Source organism: Nicotiana sylvestris, chromosome 2, assembly GCF_000393655.2.
Source record: "Nicotiana sylvestris chromosome 2, ASM39365v2, whole genome shotgun sequence".
Classification (NCBI taxonomy): Eukaryota; Viridiplantae; Streptophyta; class Magnoliopsida; order Solanales; family Solanaceae; genus Nicotiana; species Nicotiana sylvestris.
Window position 1 is genome coordinate 63974230 of NC_091058.1, and position 9506 is coordinate 63983735.

The following is a 9506-nucleotide window of genomic DNA, read 5'->3' on the forward strand; positions in this document are numbered from 1 at the left end:
TAACTTTGTTGTTATTAAGTTTAATAAACGTTTTATCTACACTGCTGCTCGAGTACATGTCCTTTTTATTTTTGATATATCTCCTAATGTGCTACAACAACCAAAAGAACTAAATAACATTAATCTACCACATAAAAGAAAATGTATTTCTGAATTGAGTCAAACTTATTTGTGGCACTTACGTATAGGCCATATAAATCTAAATAGGATTTGAATATTGGTCTCTGATGGACCTTTGAGTTCATTGAAAGTGGAGTCACTACCAACATGCGAATCCTGTTTAGAAGGCAAAATGACCAAGAGACATTTCCCCTCAAAAGGAAATAGAGCCAGTGATAAGCTAGAATTAATTCACTCTGATTTGTGTGGTCCTATGAATATATACAAGCAAGAGGTGGTTTTGGGTATTTTGTGACTTTCACAGATGATTACTCAAAATATGGATATATTTATCTGTTGCGACGTAAGTCTGAATGCTTTGAGAAATTCAAAGAATTTAAGATGGAAACGGAGAAACGACATGATAAATATATCAAAACATTGCGATCTGATCGTGATGGTGAATACCTTTCTGCGGAATTCATAAAATACTTATCAGATAATAGAATTACATCTCAATTATCTGCTCTAGGAACACCACAACAAAATGGTGTGGCAGAAAGAAGAAATATGACCCTTATAGAAATGGTTAGATCAATGTTAAGTTATTTCGATTTGCCTTCTTCCTTTTGGGGATATGCTTTAGAAACATCAAACTACATTCTAAATTTAGTTCCTTCAAAGTCAGTACCTTCAACTCCAGTAGAATTATGGACTGGGCACAAGCCAAGTTTACGGCATATTCGGGTTTGGGGTTGTCCAACACATGTGCTGAAAGGGAAAGCGGATAAATTGGAATCAAGGACAGAAGTATGCATTTTTATTGGATATCCAAAAGGAACTAAATGCGGTTTGTTTTATTGTCCCAAAAAAAGAAGGTAATTGTTACGACAAAGGCCAGATTTTTAGAAGAGGACTATTTAACGAACCATATTCCTAGAACTAAACTAGTTTTACAGGAATTAAACAATAGAGTAACTAAAGACTCATCTCTAGAACGTATCCCGAAAGCTAGTATTTACATACCACTACATTATCGTAGTGGGAGAAATGTCAATAGGCAGCAGATTGCACAAGAGCAATTGCTTTACATCTCACTACCCCAAAGTAGTGGGAGCAATGTTGAGCAACCTCAGATTGTTGAGCAACCTCAGATTGTTGAACAACCTGAAATTATTATGCAACCTACACTCCAGGAAGAAGTTAATGATATCCTAGCACCGCAAGGTGTGGAGGATAACATTGAGGCTTCAGTTCCAGGAAATGATGTTGTGATTCAATAACAAAATCAGCCTCCACCTGTAGTAACTAGTCACAGTGGGAGAATTATTAGAAAACCTCTCCGATTTGCGCTCTTGTGAGAATATTATGATAGAATCCCTGAAGAGCCTAATATATAACCTATTAATTACGATGAAGCACTACATGATACAGATGCTGATAAATGGGTTGATGCTATAAAATCTAAAATGGAGTCCATGTACTCCAATCAAGTCTGGGATCTTGTAGGACCACCTCCTGGAGTCAAACCCATAGGTTGTAGATGGATCTATAAGAAAAAGAGAGGAGTGGATGGAAAAGTGCAAACTTTTAAAGCTAGGTTTGTTGCAAAAGGGTTTACTTAAAAGAAGAGTTCAATTATGAAGAAACTTTTTCGCCGGTAGCCATGCTTAAATCCATTAGGATTCACTTATCCATTGCTGCTCATTAAGATTATGAGATCTGGAAAATGGATGTCAAGACTGCTTTTCCAAATGGAAGTCTTGATGAGTGCATCTATATGGCACAACCAGTTGGTTTCATAAAAAGTGGCAATGAGCACATGTTGTGTAAATTAAAGAAATCCATTTATGGATGAAAACAAGCTTCTAGGGCATGAAACACTTATTTTGACACATCAATTAAGACCTTCGGTTTTGATCAATGTGAAAATGAGTCTTGTGTCTATAAGAAGTGGAATGGAGATAAAGTCACATTTATGGTTTTGTATGTAGATGATATTTTGCTCATAGGAAATAATGTGAGCATGTTGAATTCAATAAAGGAATGCTTGTCCTCACGTTTCGATATGAAAGACTTGGGACAGGCAGCACATATCCTTGGGATCAAGCTTATGCGACATCGCAAGCAACAGATATTAGGCTTGTCCCAAGCACTTTATATTGATATTATTCTCACCAGGTTTAGCATGCAAGATTCCAAGAAAGGGTTTCTCCCCTTTAGACATGGAATCTCTCTGTCAAAAGATCAGTCCCCAAAAACGAGTGATGAGATAGAAAAGATGAAGGCGATCCCTTATGCTTCTGTTGTAGGGAGTCTTATATATGCTATGCTATGTACTAGACCTGACATCTGCTTTGCTGTTGGCATGGTTAGTAGATTTCAGTCTAACCCTAGTCGTGAACATTGGACTGCTGTTAAGCATATAATCAAGTACTTGAAGAGGACTAGGGATTATATGTTGGTGTATCACTCAGGTGATCTTGCACCCATTGGCTATACTGATTCAGATTTCCAATCAAATAGAGAATCTAGAAAATCTACCTCAGGATATGTTTTTACCTTAGGAGGTGGAGCCATAAGTTGGAGGAGCATCAAGAAATCATGTGTTGCTGATTCCACCATGGAAGCCGAATATGTGGCTACATCTGAGGCAGCTAAAGAGGCTGTTTGGCTTAGGAACTTTTTGAAAGAGCTTAATGTGGTTCCTTCGGTTCAAGCACCAATTGTACTTTATTGTGACAATAGTGGTGCAGTTGTAAACTCGAAGGAACCAAGAAGCCATAAAAGGAGTAAGCATATTGAGCGTAAATATCACTTAATTCGGGACATAACTCAGAGAGGTGATGCAAGAGTGTTGAAGATTGCGTCATAGGACAATTTGGAAGACCCGTTTACAAAGAGCTTAACACTGTCATGACCCAGATTTCCTACCCTTGAGAGTCGTGATGACGCCTATTAATGTGAGCTAGGTAAGCCAAACCTTTAATCTAATTACCTCATTAACCAATTATTTCTTTTTAACAAATATAAGATGATAACGTGGTAACAATGAAAATTCAAATTTAAGCGGAAGACAACAATAAGATTTATGAAAACTGCATCTATTACAAATACCTAAGCCTTAACCACCCAAAACCTGGTGTCACAGTGTCATAGACTGTCTAAGATTACTACTTACAAAGTCTAAAGAAATAACAGTACACTATTTCTGAATAAAAGGAAAATGAAACAGGAAATAGAGATAGAGGGAGACGCCAGGGCCTGCGGATGCCTGCAGGTCCACCTTGAATCTCCACGTGGACTGAAGGTAGCCTCCGCACTATGGTCCAAAAACTACTCCGGGATCTGCACATAGTGCAGAGTGTAGTATCAGCACAACCGACCCCATGTACTGGTAAGTATCTAGCCTAACCCCGGCGAAGTAGTAACGAGGCTAGGACCAGACTACCAAATAAACTTGTGCAGTTCAAATATATATACAACAGAAAAGAAATACAGAAATAAACAGATAAAGATAGGAGGGGGAAACATGCTTCGGAGAATAACAGGTAAAATAGAATATCAAGGGAATTATAAAGGAATCAAAATCAACCACTAACAAGAATAAGGAAAAACAAAGGCATATTTCACTTTCTTTTCACATCTTGTTGCAGGCGTGCAACCCAATCCCAATTCCTGTATCTCGTGGCAGGCGTGCCACCCGCTCCCATTTCATTAATCTCGTGGTAGTCGTGCCACCCACTCCCATTTCATTTATCTCTTGATAGGCGTACCACCCGCTCCCATTTCATTTATCTTGTGGCAGGCGTGCCACCCGCTCCTATTTCATTTATCTCGTGGCAGGCATGCCACCCGTTCCCATTCCATTTATCTCGTGGCAGGCATACCACCCGCTCCCATTTTATTTATCTTGTGGTAGGCATACCACTTGCTCCCATTTCATTATATCTTGTGGTAAGCGTACCACCCGCTCCCATTTACAAGCCAATAATAATCACAAGGAATCTCGGCAAGGGAACAAGAGCAATATAACAACTTTCCGGCAAGGGAATAATGATATTTCAACAACATCCCGGCAAGGGAACAATAATATCAAAACAAATATCTCGACAAGGGAACAATGGTGATAATAACATATGAAGCGCAATAAACCACAATAGAGTCATAACAATTATAATACATGACTCACGGGCATGCTTGACACCAACGTATAGATACTCGTTACCATGCCTATACGTCGTACTCCACATTAACATGTAGCAAATAAGACAAAACTCCTAATACCTCAAGCTAAGGTTAGACCAAACACTTACCTCGATGCCACAAACACAATTCACGTTTCAATTATAGCTTTACCCCTTGATTCCACCACCAATTCGCTCGTATCTAGTAAGAAGTTACTTAATTACATCAATAAATGCTAAATGAATCAACCGCAATGAATGAAAATGAGTTTTCTAAAGTTTTACCCAAAAGTCAAAAATTGCTCCGAGCTCACATGGTCAAAACCCGAGGTTCGAACTAAAATTCGATTACCCATTCCCCCACTAACCCAAATATATAATTTGTTTTAAAATCGGACATCAAATCGAGGTCCAAATCCCCAATTCTTTTGAAAAACCTAGGTTCTACCCAAAAAACCCAATTTCCCCCATGAAAATCATTGATTTTGAGTTGAAATCATGAAAAACCCAATTTCCCCCATGAAAATCATTGATTTTGAGTTGAAATCATGTGAAAAGATGTTAATGATTGAAGAAAACGAGTTAGAAATCACTTACCAATGTTTTGGAGAAGAAATATTATTTGAAAAATTGCCTATTATATTTTTGGGGTTTTGAAAAATGAAAAATAACTGAAAATACCGTCGTAATATACCCCTCTCAGATCCCCTGCGCGGACCGCACAAAATTGAGTGCGGCCGCACAGCTCCCGTGTGGACTGTAATGATATGCTTTAGTATTTTGGCCATAACTTTCTCTACAATTGTCCAAATTGTGATTTATTTAGCTTTCTGGAAACTAGATACAAAGGGCTACAACTTTCGTTTTTGAATCATCTCAAAATTCCTTGTATATCAAAAGATACAGGCTTCCAAAGTCGGACCAGTGAAAATTTTCTTCACCGCGGACTGCACAAAATCCAGTGCGGCCGCGAAGCCCCCACCGCGTTCCGCACAAAATCCAGTGCGGCCAAACAGGCCCCTCCGCGGCAGCATTCCATTTTGTGCGAACCGCACTGGTTTGTTCAGAGGCCTTCCACTTCTCTGAACCTGCAACAACTATGTTTTTAAGCCTAAGACATCCTTTACCTACCCGAAACTCACCTGAGCAATCAGAACTCCAAACCAAGTGTGCATACTAACTCAAAGACATCATATGGACCTACTCGAGTGATCACATCATCAAAATAACATGTAAAATCATGAATTAAACCTCAAAACTCAACATTTTCATCAAGAACTCTCAAAAGTTCATAACTCTTCAACCGGAAGTCCAACTCACGTCAAATAAACTCCGTTTTCACCAAATTTCACAGTTATCTTTCAAATACTATAACAAGTTTGTACCGGGATCCGAAACCAAAATACGGGCCCGATAACAATAGTTTCAAATATTAATTCTTTTCTTTATTTCTTAGATAATTTAGTAAAACAATTTCTTTCAAAATTTGATTTCTAAGGCTTGGGACCTCGGAATTCATTTTCGGGCATATGCCCAAGTCCCATATTTTACTGCAAACTTCTCGAGATCATCAGAACACGGATCCGGGTCCGTTTGCTCAAAATGATGACCAAAGTCAATCATAATCAAATTTTTAACTCTAGAAATTTCTATTTTTCATATTTTCACATAGAAGGCTTTCCGGATATAGGTCCAGACCATGCATGCAAATCAAGGTGAGGTAAAAGGGAGGTTTTTAGGACTCGAAACACTGAATTCACTTGCAACACAAGTGATGACCTTTTAGGTCATCACATTCTCCACCTCTAAAACAACCGTTCGTCCTTGAACGGACATAAGAAGGAAGTACCTGAGTTGGGAAAAAGATGGGGATAGCGGCTCCGCATATCAGACTCGGACTCCTAGGTCGATGCCTCAGCGGGCTGACCTCTCCACTGAACACGAACAGAAGGAAAACTCTTCGATCTCAATTGACGAACCTGCCGATCTAGAATAGCTACTGGCTCCTCCTCATAAGACAAGTCCTTGTCCAACTGGACAGTGCTGAAATCTAACACGTGGTATGGATCGCTGTGATACTTCCGAAGCATGGACACATGAAACATTGGATGCACGGCTGATAAGCTCGGCGGCAACGTAAGTATATAAGCTACCTCTCCCACTCGATCAGGAGTCTCAAACGGGCCAATGAACCTAGTGCTAAGCTTGCCCTTCTTCCCAAATCTTATCACGCCCTTCATAGGCGACGTCAAAGCAATACCCGCTCACCGACCATGAATGCCAAATCACGAACCTTGCGGTCGGCATAACTCTTTTGCTTGGAGTAAGCTGTACGAAGCCTATCCTGAATAATTCTGACTTTGTCCAAGGCATCTTGAACCAGATCCGTACCCAACAACCGAGCCTCTCCCGGCTCAAACCATCCAACCAGAGACCGACACTGCCTACCATATAAAGCCTCATACGGAGCCATCTAAATACTTGTCTGGTAGCTGTTGTTGTAGGCAAACTCTGCTAAGGGCAAGAACTGATCCCACGAGCCTCTAAAGTCAATGACATAAGCTTAGAGCATATCCTCCAAAATCTGAATAGTCCGCTCGGACTGCCCATCCATCTGAGGATGAAACACTGTGCTTAACTCAACTCGCGTGCCCAACTCTCGCTGAACTGCTCTCTAGAAATGGGAGGTAAACTACATACCTCGATCCGAGATGATAGACTCGGGCACACCATGAAGACGAATAATCTCCCGGATATAGATCTCAGCTAACCTCTTGGAAGAGTAGGAGACTACCACAAGAATGAAATGCGCTCACTTGGTCAGCCTATCAACAATAACCCACACTGCATCGAACTTCCTCTGAGTCCGTGGGAGTCCAACAACGAAGTCCATAATGATACGCTCCCACTTCCACTCAGGAATCTCAATCTTCTGGAACAAACCACCAGGCCTCTGATGCTCATACTTGACCTGCTGACAATTCAAACACCGAGACACTAATGCTGCGATATCCTTCTTCATTCTCCACCACTTATAATGCTGCTGCAAATCCTGATACATCTTTGCGGCGCCCGTATGAATAGAGTATCGAGAACTATGGGCCTCCTATAAAATCAACTCTCGGAGCCCATCTGCACTAGGCACACAAACTCGACCCTGCAATCTCAAAACTCTATCATCACCTAAGGTAACCTGCTTGGAACCTCCGTGCTGCACCGTGTCTCTAAGGACACACAAATGGGGATCATCATACTGCCGATCACGGATACGCTCTAATAAAGAAGAACGAGCGACCGTGCAAGCTAACACACGACTGGGCTCAAAAATATCCAACCTCACGAACTGATTGGCCAAAGGCTGAACATCCAAAGCAAGCGGTCTCTCACCGACCAGAATATAAGCAAGAGTACCTATACTAGCTGACTTTCTACTAAAAGCATCAACAACTACATTGGCCTTTCCCGGATGATATAAGATGGTGATATCATAGTCCTTTAATAGCTCCAACCACCTTCTCTGCCTCAAATTCAACTCCTTCTGCTTGAACAAGTACTGCAGACTCTTGTGATACGTGAACACCTCACATGCCACGCCATACAGATAATGCCTCCAAATCTTTAACGCATGAACAATGGCTGCCAACTTCAAATCATGAACCGGATAATTATTCTCATGAATCTTCAATTGCTGCAAAGCATAAGCAATGACCTTGCCATCCTACATCAACACCGCACTAAGTCCAATGCGAGATGCATCACAATAAACTGTATAAGGCCCTGAAACTGTGCGTAAAACCAATACCGGTGCCATAATCAGAGTCGTATTGAGCTTCTGAAAGCTTGCCTCACACTCATTCGACCATTTGAACGGGGCACCCTTCTAGGTCAACCTGGTTATCGGGGCTGCGATAGATGAGAATCCCTCCATGAACCGACGATAGTAGCCTGCCAATCCCAAGAAACTCTGAATCTTTGTAGCTGATGCTGGGCTAGGCCAGCTCTTGACTGACTCAATCTTCTTCGGATCAACTTGAATACCCTCTACTGATACAACATGACCCAGAAATGCAACTGAACTCAACCAGAACTCACACTTCGAGAATTTAGCATCTAACTGACTATCCCTCAAGGTCTGAAGAACCACTCTAAGATGTTGCTCGTACTCCTCCCAGCTATGGGAATATATCAATATATCATCAATTAAGACTATCACAAACGAATCCAAGTAAGGCCTGAACACTCGGTTCATCAAATCCATAAAAGCTGCTGGGGCATTTGTCAACCCGAATGACATCACCAAGAACTCATAATGTCCGTACCGAGTGCGGAAAGCTGTCTTAAGGACATCGGATGCCCAAATCCTTAACTGATGGTAGCCAGATCTCAAGTCAATCTTCGAAAATACCTTGGCACCCTGGAGCTAATCAAACAAATCATCAATCCTCGGCAATGGATACTTATTCTTGATTATAACCTTGTCAACTACCGGTAATCAATACACATTCTCATCGATCCATCCTTCTTCTTAACAAACAACACCGACGCACCCCAAGGTGAAACACTAGGCCTAATGAAACATTTTTCAAGAAAGTCTTGCAACTGCTCCTTCAACTCTTTCAACTCAGGCGGGGCCATACGATACGGGGGATAGAAATGGGCTGAGTGCCCGAAGCCAAATCAATGCAAAAGTCAATATCCCTGTCGGGTGGCATACCCGGCAGGTCTGAAGGAAATAACTCAGGAAACTCACGAACAACGGGCACAAAATCAATAGAAGGAACCTCAGCCCTAGAATCACGAACATATGCCAAATAGGCTAAACACTCCTTCTCGACCATATACCGAGCCTTCACATAAGAGATAACACTATGGTTAGAATGACTAGGAGTCCCTCTCCACTCTAAATAAGGTAAGCCCAGCAAGGTTAAGATCACAGTCTTGGTATGATAGTCCAAGATAGCATGGTAAGATGATAACCAGTCTATCACTAATATGACATCAAAATCGACCATGTCCAAAAGAAGTAAATCTACATGAGTCTCAAGACCTTCAATCACAACTATACATGAATGATGAACTTGATCTACCACAATAGAATCTCTCACCGGCGTATACACATAAATAGGATCACTCAAAGAATTACTAGGCATGACCAGATACAGTGCAAAATAAGAGGACACATATGAGTACGTAGACCCTGGGTCAAATAACACTGAAACA